The 20,918-nt window shown below is 44.9% G+C and overlaps 2 non-coding genes across 2 annotated transcripts; both read right to left on the bottom strand.

The window, feature by feature from the left end:
• Nucleotides 1–2,690: 2,690 nt before the first annotated feature.
• LOC120365500 (small nucleolar RNA SNORA26) lies at nt 2,691–2,812 on the bottom strand. The gene has a single exon (XR_005580424.2). It is a non-coding gene; the product is annotated as a small nucleolar RNA SNORA26 (small nucleolar RNA).
• Nucleotides 2,813–19,576: 16,764 nt separating this feature from the next.
• LOC120365518 (small nucleolar RNA U13) lies at nt 19,577–19,677 on the bottom strand. The gene has a single exon (XR_005580439.2). It is a non-coding gene; the product is annotated as a small nucleolar RNA U13 (small nucleolar RNA).
• Between the last annotated feature and the right edge of the window lie 1,241 nt (nt 19,678–20,918).

Raw genomic sequence — 20,918 nt, forward strand, 5'->3', positions numbered from 1 at the left:
AACATATACACCTATTATGTACTCATAAAGATTAAAAATTAGGCCAGGTGTGGTGGCTGACACATGCAGTCTCAGCACTGAGACTGCATGAAGCCAGAAGTTCCAGACCAGCCTGGGCAACATAGGGAGATGCTGTCTCCACAAAAAATAAAAAATTAGCCAGGAGTGGTGGCGTGCGCCTGTAGCCTCAGGAACTCAGGAGGCTAAGGCCCAGGAATTCAAGGCTGCAGTGAGCTATGATCATACCACCGCACTTCACCCTGGGCAACAGAGCCAGACTCTGTTTCTAAAAATAAAAAACCAAATAACTAAAATGTAAGTTTGTTTTGTTTTCTGGGGGATGGAGTCTCGTTCTGTTGCCCAGGCAGGTGTATGTGGCATGATCTTGGCTCACTGCAACCTCTGCCCCCAGGTTCAAGTGCATCTCCTGCTTCAGCCTCCTGAGTAGCTGGGATTACAGGTGGCTGCCACCACACCTGGCTAATATTTTTGTGTTTTTAGTAGAGACGAGGGTCTTACCACATTGGCCAGGCTGGTCTTGAACTCCTGAGCTCAGGTATCGGCCCATCTTGGCCTCCCAAAGTGCTGGGATTACAGGCATAAGTCACTGTGCCCGGCCTTTTCAGTTTATTTGAATCAGGATCAAATCAAGGTCACCCTGAACTTAGTTGTGATTGAATGACGAGGTCATCATTTGTCCTATACAACTTTACAGTCTCAATGTGGCAGGTTGTATCCTCTGTTCTTTTTCTCCTTTTTTTTTTTTTTTTTTTTTTTTTTGTTGTTGTTGAGACAGAATCTCTCTGTCTCCCAGGCTAGAGTGCAGTGGCGCAATCTCGGCTCACTGCAACCTCCACTTCTCAGGTTCAAGTGATCCTTGTGCTTCAGTTTCCCAAGTAGCTGCGATTACAGGTGTCTGCCACCACACCTAGCTAATTTTTGTATTTTTAGTTGAGGTGGAAGTTCACCATATTGGTCAGGCTGGTCTCGAACTCCTGACTTAAAGTGATCCACCCGCCTTGGCCTCCCTTAGTGTTAGGATTACAGGCATGAGCCACTGCACTCAGCCACCTCACAGTGTTCTTTTATGTGTTCCTTTACCCTCCGTATTTTCTGTCAACGCGTAGAAAAATTTAGACCATTCATGAGAATTAAGTTTGATTGTTTGTTTGTTTGTTTTTAAGTATACCCTGGGGCCGGGCGCGGTGGCTCACGCCTGTAATCCCAGCACTTTGGGAGGCCGAGGCGGGTGGATCACAAGGTCAAGAGATCGAGACCATCCTGGTCAACATGGTGAAACCCCGTCTCTACTAAAAATACAAAAAATTAGCCGGGCGTGGTGGCGCGTGCCTGTAATCCCAGCTACTCAGGAGACTGAGGCAGGAGAATTGCCTGAACCCAGGAGGCGGAGGTTGGGGTGAGCCGAGATCGCGCCATTGCACTCCAGCCTGGGTAACAGGAGCAAAACTCCGTCTCAAAAAAAAAAAAAAAAAGAATACCTTGGGCTGGGCACAGTGGTTCACACGTGTAATTTGAACACTTTGGGAGGCCAAGATGAAAGGATCACTTGAGCCCCGGAGTTCAAAACCAACCTGGGGAATAAGATAAAACCCTATCTCTACACAAAATACAAAACATTAGCTGGGCCTGGTGGCATGCACCTGTGGTCCCAGCTACTCAGGAGGCTGAAGTGAGGGAATCACTTGAGCCCATGAGGTGGGGATTGCAGTGAGCCAAGATAGTGCCAGTGCACTCCAGACTGAGCAATGCAGTGACACGCGGTCCCAAAGAAATGCAGCAAACAAAAACCCAAGAATACTTTCTAGGTGGTGCTGTGGTGCTGTGAACGTCCTTTTGCCTTTTATTCAGGAGACACAAAATGTCTCACTATCCAATAATGTTAAAACTGATCACTGAGTTCAAATGTTGTCAGCTTGATCCGTCTATTCTAAAGTTCCCTGTTAACATTTCACCCAGTAATTTTAGCAGATATTGGTAATCATTGGCTAGAATGATTATTTTGTTAGGGTTTACCAAATGGTAGTATTCTAATGTTTACATTCCTTGGGCAGGTATTAGCCATAGTTCTTCCATATTGAAGAATTCTCCTCTCATGTTTGGAAAGACAGGATAAATACTTGATTCCTTCCCTTTATCGATATTGAATTAATGAGTTGATTCCTTAAGCACCTTTATGAAAAAATGTTTGGGCTATCGTGATGAACGCATGGATTTTTGTATGTTTTATGCATTTCAATCTTTACAGTCCTTTTCTAATGCTAAAGTTATCCCAAGTTTAATCAATAGCCTTTTCCACCGGGCATGACGGCTTGAGCCTGTAATCCCAGCACTGTAGGAGGCCAAGGTGGGCAGATCACCTGAGGCCAGAAGTTTGAGAACAGCCTGGGCAACATGACAAAACCCCATCTCTACTAAAAATAAAAAAAGTTAGCGAGGCGTGGTGGCGTGCGTGCCTGTAGTTCCAGCTACTCAGGAGGACGAGGCAGATGAACCACTTGAACCCAGGAAGTGGAGGTTGCAGTGAGCCAAGATCGTGCCACTGCACTCCAGCCTGGGTGACAGAGTGAGACTCTGTCTCAATAATAATAATAATAATAATAATAATAATAATAAAAAAAAAATAGCCTTTTCAGATTTGTTCTCTTAGCACCACCACTCCTTTTTTTTTCAGCTGCGATTCCAGACAGGATCCAAAGTGACGTTTTATAATCTCTGCTTTGGGTTTTAAGGAGACTGGCTTTACCCTTCTGTGTTAGCCTCTTAAAGCATTACATCAGCCTTAAAGGGGCCAGGAAAGGGTCGTGGTCGTGTACCCTTCTGAGTTGCCCTATAGTCTTTGACATTTTTCTGTCCCGTGCTTGGAATAACAATTTTCCAAGGCGCTGCGTTCCTTTCAGTAGAACTCGGAATTACGGTGACCCTTGCTAACAGATTGTCATTGCTTCTTGCCCAGTGCCTTATGTTTAAGGAGACAAAGTGAACCTGTGTTAAATTCAGTCTGGCATCAGTATCCTACAAATGTAAATACATCTGTACCCATCTTAAACTTCTTCCTTCCTGCCTCAAAGAAACCAGAGTCTAATTATGCTTTTGATGTCTTTACTTCCATGACTACCTCGCTCTCTCCAGCCTTCAACCTCATCCCCTCTGTGGGTTAATCAGAGATGCCCACCACTGCCTCCTGGTCCCCTATCTTGTCTCCTAAACTGGATTGAAAGCTTTGGAACAGCAAGAATGACCTTTCTGACTCATTCTGAATCTTCCACAATGCTGAACACAGAGCGCCTCTTGGCCAAGGCTGCAACTGGATCATCACAAGTCTCTGCCCATGCCACATACTTGGTGGTGACATGATTCCCCTGCTCTTCATCAGTCCCTCATCCAGGCACTTCTTCTCCAGCACCAAAGAAGTTTCATCCCATAACCGATTTATAGGAACAGAATGAAATAAAACTCTGATTGGTTCTGTTCTGAAGAAGCCATGCATTAAGGAAGAAAACTCGTGCCTGGAAGAGCTGTCAGCTTCGTTACAGGCTCTGCAGCAGCCACGTGGGAGGGCGGTCGAATCCTGGAGAAGGAGCGGGTTAATGACCAAAACCCCTCCCGTGGCACACTTGAGCCCCAACACGCACGTGGCGTTCTCAGTAGCCACATGATGGGGGAAATCTTTTCTCAGTTCCTTAATATTTCAGAAACAGTGTGCCACTAGCGATTTCTCGTCTTTTCTAACTCTCTAAGGAAGATTATTTCAGAGAACCAAATAAGAGGTCCATATAGTAAGGCAGAGTGAGCCCAAGAAAAACCCTCTGCACACCCAGATGGTTGTGGATGCTGTCTCAGCAGTGGGCAGAAGTGGGTAGAAACAGTACTGGTCCTCCACACGGGAGGTGTGGACCCCAGAGAGGAGCTCCAGAACTAACCCCCATTCTTGCTTCTTCAATGAGTTTCTACTCATGCTTTGCCCATTGGCTATCTTGGTCTGCCTTTGTTCTCCATAGTTGAAATACTTGAAATATTTACCTACTAAGAATATTCTATCCGTCTAGCCAGGATGTTTGTGGTTCTTAAGGTCAAATAAACCATCCAAATTAGCTTAAGAGGGAACTTGGCCAGGCATGGTGGCTCATGCCTGTAATCCCAGCACTTTGGGAGGCTGAGGCAGGTGGATTACCTGAAGCCAGAACTTGAGACCAGCCTGATCAACATGGTGAAACCCTGTCTCTACTAAAAATACAAAAATTAACTGGGCATGGTGGCAGGTGCCTGTAATCCCAGCTACTCGAGAGACTGAGGCAGGAAAATCACTTGGACCTGGGAGGGAGCGGTTGCAGTGAACCAAGTTTGCACCACTGCACTCCAGCCTGGGTGATGGTGCAAGACTCTGTCAAAAAAGAAAAAAAAGAAAAGCAAGAAAGAAGGAATGAAAGAAGGAGGGAGAAAGGGAGGGAGGGAAGGAAGGAAGGGAGGGAGGGAGGGAGGGAAGGAAGGAAGGAAGGAAGGAGAAAAGAGGAAACTCATTGACTCTGTAACTGGAAGCCCAAGAGCGGATCTACATTCAGGTGCAACAGGATCCAGGGACCCTAACAGTAACTCGAACCTTTCTCCCCGGTTACCTCTGTTTGCCTTGATTCCATCCTTCTGCAGTAGCGTTTCCTTCTGTAGCCAGAATCATCAGCAGCCACAGGACACCTCAGTCCTTCAAGCTTTCTACACCCAAAGGTAAGGTCCACTCTCTTGAGCTCCAAAGCCAAAAAGAGACTCTCCTTAGGGAAAGGGGATGCTCAACAACCCACAACAGCAGATGCTCAGTAGACTACTAACCCTTTTAGCATCTATGTGAACTTGCTAGGCCTCATTCTCCATCTGTAAAATGGAACAATAATAATACCTACCAGTCGTAAAATGCTTAGCCCCATTCCAGCACATCATAACCCCTATATTCATGCTGGCCCTTGTTATTACATATGCCTTTCCTAGATGGTCATCTTTTAATTCTGCTTATGATATCTCCTACTGAATAGAATTTATAATTTTTCCTGTGACTAAATCTAAAAATATTTTATTTATGGGTTCTGGATGATGTCTTATATAGGGGAGACTTCCCCACACCAACGTTATAAAAACATCCTCTTACATCTCCTGGTATTTTTGTAGTTTTATTTACTTATTTATTTATATAGACAGAGTCTTGCTCTGTCATCCAGGCTGAAGTACAGTGGCGCAATCACAGCTCACTGCAGCCTTGACCTCCCCAGGCTCAGGTGATCCTCCCACCTCTTTTTTTGTGTTTTTAGTAGAGAGAGTTTCACCATGTTGCCCAGGCTGGTGTTGACCTCCTGGGCTCAAGCAATCTGCTCACCTCAGCCTCCCGAAGTGCTAGGATTACAAGTGTGAGCCACCGCGCCTGGCCTGTAGTTTTATTTTTAACTTTCAAATCTTTACCATCTGGCCAGGCACAGCGGCTCAAGCCTGAAACCCCAGCACTTTGGGAAGCCAAGGCAGGTGGATCACTTGAAGTCAGGAGTTTGAGACCAGCCTGACCAACATGGTGAAATACTGTCTCTACTAAAAAAAATACAAAATTAGACCGGGTGTGGTGGCTCACGCCTGTAATCTCAGCACTTCGGGAGGCCGAGGTGGGGGGATCACCTGAGGTCAGGAGTTCAAGACCAGCCTGTCCAACATGGTGAAACCCTGTCTTAAAAAAAAAGAAAAAGAAAAATACAAAATTAGCTGGGTGTGGTGGCACATCCCTGTAATCCCAGCTACTTTGGAGGCTGAGGCAGGAGAATCACTTGAACCCAGCAGATGGAGGTTGCAGTGAGCCAAGATCGCACCATTACACACCAGCCTGGCCAATAAGAGCAAAACTCCGACGCAAAAATAAAATAATTAAAAATAAATCTTCACCTTTTCCTCAGAAATTTAAAAATTAATATCTATCAAATGTTAAGTTCCTACTATGAACTGACTTGTTTCTAGAATTTTTTTTCTGTCTCATTCTTTACTCCTATGCTAGTTTTAATTATTACAACTGCATAGTAAATTTTGGTATTGCCGAGGGTAAGTTTCCCCACCATCATTCTTTATTTTCTTTTATTATTTTTTTTGAGACGGAGACTCACTCTATATCCCAGGCTGGAGAGCAGTGGCGCGATCTCGGCTCACTGCAACCTCTGCCTCCGGGTCCTGGTTTAAGCAGTTCTGCCTCAGCCTCCCAAGTAGCTGGGATTACAGGCACAAGCCACTACACCCAGCTAATTTTTGTATTTTTAGTAGAGACGGGGTCCCACCATGTTGGCCAGGCTGGTCTTGAACTCCTGACCTCGTGATCAGCCTGCCTCAGCCAGCCTCCAAATAAACTTTTTTTTTTTTTTTTTAAGAGACGGAGTTTTCGCTCTTGTTACCCAGGCTGGAGTGCAATGGCACGATCTCGGCTCACCGCAGCCTCCGCCTCCTGGGTTCAGGCAATTCTCCTGCCTCAGCCTCCTGAGTAGCTGGGATTATAGGCACGCGCCACCATGCCCAGCTAATTTTTTGTATTTCTAGTAGAGACGGGGTTTCACCATGTTGACCAGGATGGTCTCGATCTCTTGACCTCGTGATCCACCCGCCTTGGCCTCCCAAAGTGCTGGGATTACAGGCTTGAGCCACCGCTCCCGGCCCCAAATAAACTTTTAAATCAACTTATAAAGGTACAATTTTAAATGAGTCAGATTTCATCTTAAAATTGCATTGAATTTATGGATCAATGTAGAAAGAATTCACATCTTCATAAGAATGAGCATTCTTGACTAGGAACCAATGTAGAGCTCCATTGATTCAGATATTCTTCGTGTTCCTGAGTTTTAGACAATAAACGTAACAGGAAAAATAAACTTAACACATTCATTGTTATGCTTAGTCCTAAATATTTTATGTGGTGGACTTTTGTTTTGCTATTGAATAAAATTATTTTTTGCCATTAAGTTTTCTAATTTATTGTAATTGCCAATGTTGTTATTATTATTATTATTATTATTATTATTATTTGTGTGTGTGTGTGTGTGTGACGGAGTTTCGCTCTTGTTATCCAGGCTGGAGTGCAATGGCGCGATCTCGGCTCACCGCAACCTCCGCTTCCTGGGTTCAGGCAATTCTCCTGCCTCAGCCTCCTGAGTAGCTGGGATTACAGGCATGAGCCACCATGCCCAGCTAATTTTTTGTATTTTTAGTAGAGACGGGGTTTCACCATGTTGACCAGGATGGTCTCGATCTCTCGACCTTGTGATCCACCCTCCTCGGCCTCCCAAAGTGCTGGGATTACAGACTTGAGCCACCGCGCCCGGCCGTTATTATTTTTTTGAGACAGTCTCATTCTCCCAAAGTGCTGGGATAACAGGTCTGAGCCACTGCACTCAGCCTGCCAGTGCTATTAATATTTGTGTTTTGCTCATAACTGATTATCCTATTGTGCTCTTTTTATCTGAAAAATCTTCAGTTTTTTAGTTGAGTTATTCTTTTTTCTTTTCTTTTTTTTTTCTGTGGCCCAGGCTGGAAGGCAGTGGCATGATCATGGTCACTGCAGCCTTGACCTCCTGGGCTCAAGTGATCTCCCACCTCACCCTTCCAAGTAGCTGGGACTACAGGCATGCGTCACCATGCCCAGCAATTTTTTTTTTTTTTTTTTTTTTTTTGAGACAGTGTCTAACTGTGTTGCCCAGGCTGGTCTCAAACTCCTAGGCTCAAGTGATCTGCCCACTTGGGCTCCCAAAGTGCTGGGATTGCAGGTGTGAGCCTCTGCACCTGGCTAGTTGATTGTTATGATTTCATACATAACAATCATATCATCTGTAAGCAATAAGTTTGTCACTTCCTTTTATAAACTTGCTTTGCTCTCCTTATCTTCTTGCAGTGTCTAGGGTCTACAGTAAGATTTGATTCGTGGTAGTGTGACGCAGCATCTTCATCCTATTCTTGACTTTAAGGAGATTGGTTTGGTGTTTTCACCTTTAAGTGTGGTTGTTGCTGTTGACTTCAAAGTGAAAAAGTTTCCTTGTATTCCTTTTTTTTTTTTGAGCTGGAGTCTCCCTCTGTCACCCAGGCTGGAGTGCAGTGGCATGATCTTGACTTGCTGCAACCTCCGCCTCCCGGGTTCAAGTGATTCTCCTGTCTCAGCCTCCTGAGTAGCTGGGATTACAGGCATGCATCACCACGCCCAACTAATTTTTGTGTTTTTAGTAGAGACGGGATTTCAGCATCTTGGTCAGACTGGTCTTGAACTCCTGACCTGAGGTGATTCACCTGCCTTGGCCTCCCAAAGTGCTGGGATTATAGGCGTGAGCCACTGAGCCTGGTCCCTTGTATTCTGAGGTTACTAAGAATTTTTCAGGACTGATTGTTGCATCTATTGAAATAATTTTGTTCTTCTATGCTTATCTATTAATATAGTCAATTACATTGGTAGTAGATTTCACAATTACATTGGTAATAGATTTACTACCAATTACATTGGTAGAAGATTTTATGTCTCCCTACATGTTACATGTTAATTGATTTCTGTATTTGATTTACTAATATACTATCTGGCATTTTAAATCAATGTTTATAAGTTTCTTTTTAGTGTATCTTTGCCCAATTTTGTTATCAAGGTTATGCTAACCTTGTAGAATGAATTGAAATTCTTTTCATTTTTCCTCCTATTCTCTGGAGCAGCTGAATAACAAAAAAACTATGTTACCTATAACTTTTTGGAAGTTTCGATAGAATGTACCTATTTAACATGAAATTTGCTTGGAATATTTTGGGGAATAAATCTGACTACATTTCAGTTTTTTTCTATAATTGTTGATCAATTTATGTTTTCCAAACGAAGTTGTTTCAAACTATCATCTGTATTTTCAAATTTATTATTAAACTTACAATTTCTTTTCCTTATTTACTTGATCTTTTAACTTTTAACTTTTTTTTTTTTAAATTCTTTAGCTAAGACAGTGGAAGAAGTGATTTATTGTATGGTCGTTACACTCAGCCACAAGTAAACACAGAAATAGTCCAGAATGTCACAGGTCCAGGGCAAAGGACCAACATGGGCAGTTTTGGTTATGAGCAAGGTGGGTCTCAGAGGTGATCGGCGACCAGATGGCGATCAAATTGTAGATGCGTTGAAACAAGCTCTAGGCAGTAGCGTACAGTCCCACAACTTGTCCCAGCATCCCCAGCGTCTGGCATTCCACGTTTCTGCTCCTGTGGCCTCCACGGTGCGGCAAGCTAGCGGTTTACGTGGACCTCTGCCTCATCTTCTTTTCGCTTCAGCCTGCGCATTCGCTCCTTCCTCCGCTTGGCTCTCACGGCGCAGAGGTTTCCAAAAAAAATGGCGCTAAGGGCAAGAGCGATCTTTTAACTTTTTAAAAGTGTTTAATGGGCCGGGCGCGGTGGCTCAAGCCTGTAATCCCAGCACTTTGGGAGGCCGAGGCGGGTGGATCACAAGGTCAAGAGATCGAGACCATCCTGGTCAACATGGTGAAACCCCGTCTCTACTAAAAATACAAAAAATTAGCTGGGCATGGTGGCGCGTGCCTGTAATCCCAGCTACTCAGGAGGCTGAGGCAGGAGAATTGCCTGAACCCAGGAGACGGAGGTTGCAGTGAGCCGAGATCGCGCCATTGCACTCCAGCCTGGGTAACAAGAGCAAAACTCCGTCTCAAAAAAAAAAAAAAAAAAAAAAAGTGTTTAATGTCTCTATTTGTCATTGCCTTGTTAAATTCTAGTATTTCCAACAGCATTTACCTTATTATTTTAAAGCTATACTGCTCAATTCATAAAGAATTATTATATCTTAATATCTTTTATTAATATAAATATTAATTTTAGTCCCATTAATGCGTTTGCCACATCTAATGCCACATCTAAAGCAAATCTTGCTTTCCTTATTTTTCCTTGTCTTTGTCCATCCTGTATTTTCAGCCCTTCTGTGAAATTTTTCTTTTGGATGTACTTCATGTAAAGAGTATAACTTTTTAAATGCGATGTAGGTTTCTTTGTATTTTAATAGAATTTGGTCTAATTAACTGCTTTATTTAGCCTATTTAATTTTTTTTTTTTAACTCTTAAGTGAGAAAGTGCCTGCGGAAGCCTATTTAAATTTTTAATGCTCCTTGATAAGGCTGCTGTAATTTTTAATATCTTCATGTTTTCTGTTTAGATGTATGTCTTGTAAAAAAACTTAAAACTTTTTAATGCAATCTGAGATTGTTTGTACTTTAATAGAATTTAGTCTATTTAAAACGTTAATGATCCTTGCTGTGGCCGGTCTAATTTTTAATATCCTCATATTCTCCGTTTATCTAGCTTTTTATGGTTGGGCTTTCCCCGCCTTCTGTGTTTTGCCGCTTCGATTGAGTTTTCTTTATTCCTTTGCCCCTCAATTTAGTGGTTCCACTCGATCTTGCTATTCTACTGACTGTATTAGTTTAACGTGTTTTTTGTAGCTACCCAGAAAATCCTGTCTACCAATTAAGTACCTAACAAATTTTCTTGCTGAAAATGATACAATTGCAACGACATCCACAAAATGATCAAAATCTTCTCACTGCTACATTCTCTGGCATCATCTAAAGTCGAATGAAAAGCTCAGTTCCTAGTTTCAAAGTTCCCCAAGTTTCGCTCTCCATTCTCTTCTGCCCACTCACTTCAACTCTGCCATCTTGCTTAACCTTCTTCCCACACGCTGCCCACAACATTCCACATTTGGATGCTTTCCTTTGAAATGAAATTCTCCCATTATCCACCTTATCACCTAGGTCACTCCAAAGTCGAGACAGTCTTTATCCACTGAGATTTAAAGGTAGAAAACATAAAAGTGGACTCAAAAATTCATTCTACTCTCACATTTGATAGTAAGAAAAAATTTACCTTCTATGCCAATAGAGCTCCCGCAAACATGGCGAAGGTTCCTAAAACCTGCAGGACCTTTTTTTTTTTTTTTTTTTTTGAGACAAAGTCTCATTTTGTTTTGTTTGTTTATTTGCTTGTTTTTTGAGACAGAGTCTCGCTCTGTCACCCACACTGGAGGGCAGTGGTGAGATCTCAGCTCACTGCAACTTCCTGCCTCCTGGATTCAAGCGATTCTCCTGCCTCAGCCTCCTGAGTAGCTGGGATTACAGGTGTGCGCCCCCACACCCTGCTAAATTTTGTATTTTTAGTAGAGATGGGGTTTCATCATTTTGGCCAGGCTGGTCTCAAACTCGTGACCTCAAGTGATCTGCCCACCTCGGCCTCCCAAAGTGCTGGGATTATAGGTGTCAGCCACTACACTTGGCCAACCCACGAGACTTTCTGTAGGAAGTGTGGCAAACACCATCCCCACAAAGCAACAGTACAAGAAGGGCGAGGATTCTCTGTTTACCCAGGGAAAGCGGCATTATGACAGGAAGCAGAGTGGCTGTGGTGGGCTGACTAAGCCAATTTTCTGGAACAAGGCTAAAACTACAAAGAAGATTGTGCAGAGGCTTGAGTACATTGAGCCCAGCTTCAGGTCTAAGAGAATGCCGGCTATGAAAAGATGCAAGCCTTTTGAACTGGGTGGTTGTAAGAGAAAGGCCCAAGGGATCCAGTTCTAAGTGCCATCTTTTATTATGAAGACATAATAAAATTTTGAGTGTATGTTAAAAAAAAAAAAGGGAAAACAATTCACTCATTCAACTAATATTGAACTGAGCACGTACTATGGCCAGCTCCAGTTCTTGGTAGTGGGGTACAACAGTGAACAAGATGGGAGTAGAGGAGTACACAGATAGTAACAAGTACATCAGCAGACAGGTGTATAATCTAACAGGTGGGGACGGGTGCTAGGAGGAAAAAGAGAGGTGGCAGGTGGTGATGGGGGTGCTGTTTTAGATGAGGTGGTGAGGGAAGGCATGTCTGAGGAGGGAGCATTCAAGCAAAGCCCAGATATTTGCAAGGCGCTTGGATGGGAGGGGACTTGACCTCCTCAAGGGCTAGCAGAGACTCGGGAGCAACAGGGAAGGCTGGGAGGCAAATTCAAGGGGAATCAAGGCCAGCGCAGGGATAAGCTGGGAAGCTGTGGTAAAGACTTTGAATTTTCTTTTTAATTTAATACAAGTCGTTGGAAAGTTTTGTCCTGGGCACCGCCATTCCCTGACTCATGCTTTAGAAGGATCATTCTGGCTGCTGTGCATAGAGTCGGTTGCCAGGGCCTGAGTGGACACAGAAGAGCCAGTTAGGATGCAATTTCTGCAGAGGAAATGCATGGGCTTGCTGGCTTAGACAGCCAGAGCGTGGAGGGGAGGCATGGCGGCATATGGCAGACGCACAGTTCACGTTAGGCTGATGGCATGGATGTAGAATGGGACAGAAACAGTTAGGGGTGATTGCATCAGTTAGGGATGACCACAAAGGCTTTCGCCCCAGTAAAAGGAGGGTAGCATTTACTCAAGAAAAAAGGTGGCAAGAAAAACTGGCTGCATGGAAACTGAGTTACTGTGTGTAGAGTTTGCCTCTGCCCAAAGAGGGTGGTGACAGGAAAGGTCACAAAAGGCAGTGTGAAGGCATCTTCCATTTGTGCACAACTAGCAACCACAAGCTCACTCGGGTAAACGTGGGGAAGACTTGAGAACCAGTCCGCAACCAACTCCGACTGGCTCCTGGAGCTGGCTAGTCAATGAGGCTCTGCTACTCAAGACTAAGCTTGTGCTTTTCCTACGGCCTTTCTTAAAAATCAGTTTTATGGGCCAGGTGCAGTGGCCCATGCCTGTAATCCCAGCACTTTGGCAGGCCAAGGTGGGTGGATCACCTGAGGTCAGGAGTTCAAGACCAGCCTGGCCAACATGGTGAAACCCCATCTTTATATTTATTTATTTATTATTATTATTATTTTTTGAGACAGAGTTTATCCCTTGTTACCCAGGCTGGAGTGCAATGGCGCGATCTCGGCTCACTGCAAACTCCGCCTCCTGGGTTCAGGCAATTCTCCTGCCTCAGCCTCCTGAGTAGCTGGGATTACAGGCACACGCCACCACGCCCAGCTAATTTTTTGTATTTTTAGTAGAGACAGGGTTTCACCTGTAGACCAGGATGGTCTCGATCTGTTGACCTCGTGGTCCATCCGCCTCGGCCTCCCAAAGTACTGGGATTATAAGCGTGAGCCACCGTGCCCTGCCTCAAACCCCATCTTTATAAAAATTAGCCAGGCATGGAGGCACATGGCCTGTAATCCCAGCTACTAGTGGGGGCTGAGGCAGGAGAATCACTTGAACCCAGAAGGCAGAGGTTGCACTGAGCCGAGATTATACTACTGCACTCCAGCGAGATTCTGTCTCAAAAAAAAAAAAAAAAATCAAATTTCAATAGATCATTGTTTGAATGCAGAAATAGTTGTTTTTGTATACTGATGTTGACTCCTCCACTCTTACTAATTAGCCTTTGTGTAGATTCATTTGATTTTCCACACAGCTGATCATGTTACCTGTGAGTGTAGTTTTACTTTTTCCTTTATGACTTCCTTCCTTTTATTTGTATTTATATTTCAGGCCTTATTGCTCCATTGGAGCATCCAGTGCACTGTTGAATAGAAGCGGTGAGAGTGGATATCCTTGCCTCGTTCCTGATCTTAGCGGGAAAGCATTCATCTCTCACTGTGAAGTATGATGTTGTTAGTTGTGTGTTTTTCATAGATGCCCTTTTTCAGGTTGAGGAAGTACCCTTCTATTCTTAGTCTGCTGAGAGTTTCTTAGGAATGGATGATGGATTTTGTCAAATGCCTTTTCTATGTCTATTGAGATAACAGTTTGTTTTTTTGTTGTTTTTTTTTTTTTTTTGAGACGGAGTTTCGCTCTTGTTACCCAGGCTGGAGTGCAATGGCGTGATCTTGGCTCACTGCAACCTCCGCCTCCTGGGTTCAGGCAATTCTCCTGCCTCAGCCTCCTGAGTAGCTGGGACTATAGGCACGTGCCACCATGCCCAGCTAATTTTTTGTATTTTTAGTAGAGGCGGGGTTTCACCGTGTTGACCACGATGGTCTCCATCTTTTGACCTCGTGATCCACCCGCCTCGGCCTCCCAAAGTGCTGGGATTACAGGCTTGAGCCACCACGCCCGGCCGAGATAATGTTTTTTGAGTCTATGAATAGAGTTAACTACATTGATTGATCTGCAAATGTTAAACCAACTTTGCATTTATGGGATAAACCTCACTTGGTGATGATGTCTGATCTTTTTTACGTATTGGTGTATTCAGCTGAGAGCTTTTGCATCTATGTTCGTGAGAAATATTGGTCAATGGTCTTCTTTGGATGTCCTTGTCTGTTTTCATAGCAGTGTGATGCTTGCCTCATAGAATGAGGGAATGGGAAGTGGTTCTTCCTATTTTCAATCCTCTGGAAGAGTTTGTGTAGAATTACTATTATTTATTTCTTCAGTATTTGTGGAATTCAAGAATGAATTCTTACTAGCATAGGAAAAAACTGCAATACTGGAATGGACTGAAAAGATGAGAAAGTATATCTGTCTAGCTCAGCTCCTAAGCTGTCTCAGCCTGTCTTTGTCTTAGGGCCGCCTACAACTCTGTGAATTGTAGAAAATTGATTCTTGTCCATAGAAATGCAAACTAATTGTGTCTGGTGGGATGCAATTTATTTTTGCCCTGTGGATAGACCTATCTTACATGTATTGTAAAATCATTTTACATTATTGCCTGTCGTTTGAATTTCTTTTGAATCAGTTGTAACATTTTACTCGTTCTCTCATTAGATAATCAGCTAAATGAAGTCCCTGACGTGAGTACATTTTATATTTGCACAGCAATTATAATTTTACCTTTAAAATTATCTTTTGGTTGGACGCAGTGAAATCCCGGCACTTTGGGAGACTTGAGGTGGGAGGATCACATGAGCCCAGGAATGTGAGGTTACAGTGAGAAGATTGCAGCACTGCATTCCAGCCTGGGTGACACAGGAATGACGAAAACTCTCAGTACAGGCTTCATTTATTCTAAGCGATGTTAGGTTGGTTAGTTGCTAATGACACACAAGGTCATTTATTGTAGATGACAAAAATAATGATATCCAGAGAAAAGGTATATTAGAGTTATTTTGAGATTAAAGAGTGGATTGAAAATTGTTTTCTTGGCTAGGTGCGGTGGCTCACGCCTGTAATCCCAGCACTTTGGGAGGCCAAGGTGGGAGGATCACCTGAGGTCAGGAGTTTGTGATCAGCCTGGCCAACATGGTAAAACCCTGTTTCTACTAAAAATACAAACATTAGCCAGGCATAGTGGTGTGCACCTGTAATCTCAGCTACTCGGGAGGCTGAGGCAGGAGAATTGCATGAATCCAGGAGGCAGAGGTTGCAGTGAACCCAGATCGTACCATTGCACTCTAGCCTGGATGACAAGAGCAAAACTCTGTCTCCAAAGAAAAAAAAAAAAAAAAAAAAAAAAATGAAAATTGTTTTCTCATCTTCAAAAAGACGTATTTGGATAGATACTTTATTTATTTTTATTTGTTGAGATGGAGTCTTGCTGTGTTGCTGAGGCTGGAGTGCAGTGGCACGATCTTGGCTCACTGCTCAGTACTGATGGAGTCATCTGCTGAGCAATCTCAGAAGGACGGTGCAAGTCAATGAGTGGCTTATGGATTCTCCTCTGGAAATGATCCCATGTCTTGGAACCTTCACCACAAGGAGTTTTTTTGCAGTGATTCTCAAAGTCTTGGTGGGCATTCCAACCTATCCCTTCACTTCGAGATTCTTTTCCTTTGCTCCTCTGATAAGTCGGCTCACACCTCCTCCAGGGATTTCACCTTGTGGCTCGTTAGAGTGATACGAATTTGGTGAATTTCCACCTTGGCTCCACGGGTGTTTTTCTGGTATCTTTAAAAGCCACGGCTGCTGTGGGGCCTCCTGACCGACTTGTTGCTGGGCGAGAGCGAGCAGCGGTGAGTGAGGAGCAGGAGCAGGCGAATTCGAGCTGCTCGCCAACCTTCAACTGCGTCCTTCTCAAAGAGGGAATTTTTTCCTTTTTGAGACGGAGACTTGCTCTGTTGCCCAGGCTGGAGTGCAGTGGTGCAATCTCAGGTTACTGCAACCGTTGTCTTCTGGGTTCAAGCAATTCTCCTGTGTCAGCCTCCCGAGTAGCTGGGATTACAGGTGCCTGCCACCACACCTGGCTAGTTATTTTTTTATTTTTAGGAGAGACAGATTTTTGCCATTATTGACCAGGCTGATCTCTAACTCCTGGCCTCAAGTGATCCACCCACCTCAGCCACCCAAAGTGCTGGGACTACAGGCGCACCTGGCCTGTTTCCTTATCCTTAAAATGAAATTAGGTTGGATAATATTTAAATTCTCTTCTGACCTAAGTTTAGAAAAAAATTGCATAATGTGAGAGAAAAATAGGAAATGAAGGCCGGGCACAGTGGCTCACGCCTGTAATCCCAGCACTTTTGGAGGCTGAGGAGGGTGGATCATGAGGTCAGGAGTTTGAGACCAGCCTGGCCAACATGATGAAACCCCATCTCTACCAAAAATATACATAATTAGCTAGGTATGGTGGCATGCACCTGTAATCCCAGCTACTCAGGAAGCTGAGACAGGGAGAATTGCTTCAACCCAGGAGGCGAAGGTTACGGTCACCTGAGATTGCACCACTGCACTCCAGCATGGGCAACAGAGCAAGACTCCATCTCAAAAAATAAATAAATAAATAGGAACAAAAAGATAAGGAAACAGGCCCACAAAGATTAAAAGGATGTATACATGGCTGGGCGCAGTGGCTCACACCTGTAATCCCAGCACTTTGGGAGACTGAGGCAGGAAGATCACGAGGTCAAGAGATTGAGACCATCCTCGCCAACATGGTAAAACCCCATCTCTTAAAAAAAAAAAAAAAAAAAGGATGGATACATGTGCTCGGCTATTAAGAACACAGACAACCAGACGCAGTGGCTCCTGCCTGGCCGAGGCAGGAGAATTGCTTGAACCTGGGAGGCGGAGGTTGCAGTGAGCCAAGATTGCACCACTGTACTCCAGCCTGGGCAACTGAGTGAGACTTCATCCCAGTAAAAAAAAAAAGAAAAATAGGAATTATATCATACGTTTTCATATCTATCAATCTTTTTTTTTCCTAGTCTGCTCAGCAGGATCATATCTATCAATCTATCCACCAATCTTCCACCCATTTACTCTATAAATCTTTTCTGTGTGCAGGGTGCCATGTGAGCTAGAGAAACAATGTCCAAGGTATCGCCCTACTTTGAAGGATGCTATGGAAATCCTTCTACCAGGGTGTGTGGAGGTGGGGAGAGGGGAGAACTGGGGAGAATTCCTTGAAGGGGACTTTACTAGCCAGTGCTAGAGCAAGCTGCTAATCAATCAATTAATTAATTAACAATCCACAAATGGCAGTCAGTGGGGAAGTGTGGCTTAGCTTCCAAATGCTAATTACTGGCCCCTTTATGGAGCTGAGACGGTTAGAGCAAATCGTTGCAGGATCCCAGATGAGCTGGCACACAGACATTGGGAGGAGCTGCGATTCTCTTTTGTACCAGCATGCTTGCCAGCTTGCATCTAGTGAGATTCATTAGAAGTTTTAGAAGTGCAAGTTAGGGCCATCAAATATTAACATTCGTGTCACTGGTCATCTGTAAGTGTACTGAGGGAGCCCACAGCGATTTTAGGGTATGGTCGCTTGGACGGGGATCTGGAGTTTTGTTTCCACTCTTTTCCGGTGAAGGTGAAGGTTTTTGTTTTTTTTTTTTAATTTTAATTTTAATTTAATTTAATTTTATTTTATTTTATTTATTTATTTATATTTTTTTGAGACGGAGTTTTGCTCTTGTTATCCAGGCTGGAGTGCAATGGCGCGATCTCAGCTCACCGCAACCTCCGCCTCCTGGGTTCAGGCAATTCTCCTGCCTCAGCCTCCTGAGTAGCTGGGACTAAAGCACGAGCCACCATGCCCAGCTAATTTTTTTGTATTTTTAGTAGAGACAGGGTTTCACCATGTTGACCAGGATGGTCTCGATCTCTTGACCTCGTGATCTACCCGCCTCGGCCTCCCAAAGTGCTGGGATTACAGGCTTGAGCCACCGAGCCCAGCAATTTTTTTTTTTTATTTTAAAAAGACGGGGTTTCACCATGTTGGTCAGGCTGGTCTTGAACTCCCGACCTCAGGTGATCTGCCCGCCTTGGCCTCCAAAGTGCTTGGATTACAGGCGTGAGCCACCACGCGTGGCCTTCGGTGAAGGTTTCTTAGTGGCTGCTCTGTGGCTCTGGATCCTCACCAAACTGACCCCTGCCACTGAATGTCCCTTGCTTCTGTGAGGTCATGCATTCATCTCTCTCATCCCTTTCATGCTTCCCAGAAACTGTAATGTCATGAAGGCACATGTGACATATGCCTACAGTTGGAATCCCGGCTGTGGGTCTCCAGGAAGCTTCCTGGCTCAGTGTTCCGGGTTGTTCCCCCGTCATTCTCCTGACCTTGGATGCCCCATCGACGGAAACTCCCATAACTAAATGCTCCATGAAGGTGACGCTAATAATGGACAGGGTAGTTTGCTTTTCTTTCTTTTCTTTTCTTTTCCCTCCCCCTTCCCCTCTCCTCCCCCTTCCCCTCCCCGTACCCCTACCCTTTCCCTTCCCCCTTCCCTTCTTTCCTCTCGCTCTTGCCACCCAGGCTGGAGTGCAATGGCGCAATCTCGGCTCACCGCAACCTCCTCCTCCTGGGTTCAGGCAATTCTCCTGCCTCAGCCTCCTGAGTAGCTGGGATTACAGGCACGCGCCACCATGCCCAGCTAATTTTTGTATTTTTAGTGGAGACGGGGTTTCACCATGTTGACCTGGATGGTCTCAATCTCTTGACCTTGTGATCCACCCGGCTCAGCCTCCCAAAGTGCTGGGATTACAAGCTTGAGCCACCACGCCCGGCCCGTATTTTTTTTTTAAGACAGAGTTTCATTCTTGTCACCCAGGCTGGAGTGCAATGGCACGATCTCAGCTCACTCCAACCTCCACCTCCCGGGGTTCAAGTGATTCTTCTGCCTCAGCCTCTCAAGTAGTTGGGATTACAGGCATGTGCCACCATGCCCAGCTAATTTTGTATTTTTAGTAGAGGCAGGGTTTCATCACGTTGGTCAGGCTGGTCTTGAACTCCTGACCTCAGGTTATTCCCCCACCTCAGCCTCCCAAAGTGCTGAGATTACAAGCACGAACCACTGCACTTGGCTGTATTTTTTTTTTTTTTTTTTTTTTTGAGACAGAGTCTCACTCTGTGCCCTGGAGTCCAATGGTGCGATCTCGGCTCACTGCAACCTCCGCCTCCTGGGTTCAAGCAATTCTCCTGTCTCAGACACCCGAGTAGCTGGGATTCCAGGCACCTGCCACCACACCCAACTAATTTTTATATTTTCAATAGAGATGGAATTTAACCATGTTGGCCAGGCTGGTCTCAAACTGCTGACCTCAAGTGATCTGCCTGCCTTGTCTTCCCAAAGTGCTGGGATTACAGGCATGGGCCACTGTACCTGGCCTCCAGTGTATTTATTTATTTATTTTTCCAAGATCAGGTCCAGGATATGCCAACATTGTAACAAAGTCAGAGGGTGGCACATCCCACACATGTGCGTGAACACCTAATCATCATGTTCGTGAGCTACAGGACCTCCAATGTATTTAAAAGCAGCCAGACAACCCAGCAAGTTTAACCTGCTTGCTTCCATCATATTCCAGGGCTGTAGCCTTTCACTGCCCACAAAGCCTTGCCTTCAATGGATGTGACAGTCCAGGTAACAACAAAACCCTTATTGAAGTAACAGTTTTTGCCCCGGGTGCACCCCCTTCCACACGAAATGCATTCTCTCTGTCGTCAGACCCACTCTTTGCAGAGAATAAACTTCAGATCCCGCTTTTCCTGAAGGTCTGTTGCTGGGCACCACTCCTGGTACCAATGTGTAAGGGTCAGGATTTTTAGTGAACAAAACCAAAAACTCAAAACAGAATTGACCATGTCTAATTTAAGCAGAAAAAGACAGACACACAAAGGATTTGCTAAAGACCTCAGGTAACTCACAGGCTCAGCCCTCCTCGAGAGGGGTCAGAGGAAAGGCGTTGAGGCTGAGCTTCCTGCGGCCACCCTCAAGGCCACACCACAGCCACAGCCACAGCCTCTCCTGAGACCTGAACCCGGGTGCGTGACTTTCCTGCAAGCATAGCTGAACCCCACATTCGCCCTCGGGGACTCACTCTTGCCACTGCTGCCGATCCCAGGAGCCAGGTGTCACTGCCATCACCAGCACCAGCAGAGCGGGGTCCTCGAGTAGAGCCTCTCCCATCAACCAGTCCCTGCCATGCCAAAGCTTACACAGGTGCATCTGAGGGGTGTGAGCTGGGAAGCTAGGAATCTGGGTTCACACGTTTTTTGTTTTTTTTTTTTTTTGAGAAGGAGTCTTGCTGTCGCCCAGGCTGGAGTGGAGTGGCACAATCTTGGCTCACTGCAATCTCTGCCTCCGGGGTTCAAGCAATTCTCCTGCCTTAGCCTCCCAAGTAGCTGGGATTACAGGCACCTGCCACCATGCCTAGCGAACGTTTGTATTTTTAGTAGAGACAGGGTTTCGCCATGCTGGCCAGGCTGGTGTCAAACTCCTGACCTCAAGTGATCTGCCTGCCTCAGCCTCCCAAAGTGCTGGGATTACAGGTGTGAGCCACTGCACCCGGCCCTGAATTCACACTTCTTGGTAAGGGCGACATAGTTGATAACATGGAAATTTAACTGAAAAAAGGCACCCAGAGGGTGATGGGAAACCTCACATGTGACAAATACCTACTGGCGTGATAGAGCTGAAATGGTCACGTTAGTCTACTGGGTCTAGTTGTGTCAGGTGTTGTCATCCCTCAGAAAATAGC

This window comes from Saimiri boliviensis, chromosome 10, assembly GCF_048565385.1.
Source record: "Saimiri boliviensis isolate mSaiBol1 chromosome 10, mSaiBol1.pri, whole genome shotgun sequence".
NCBI classification, from domain to species: domain Eukaryota; kingdom Metazoa; phylum Chordata; class Mammalia; order Primates; family Cebidae; genus Saimiri; species Saimiri boliviensis.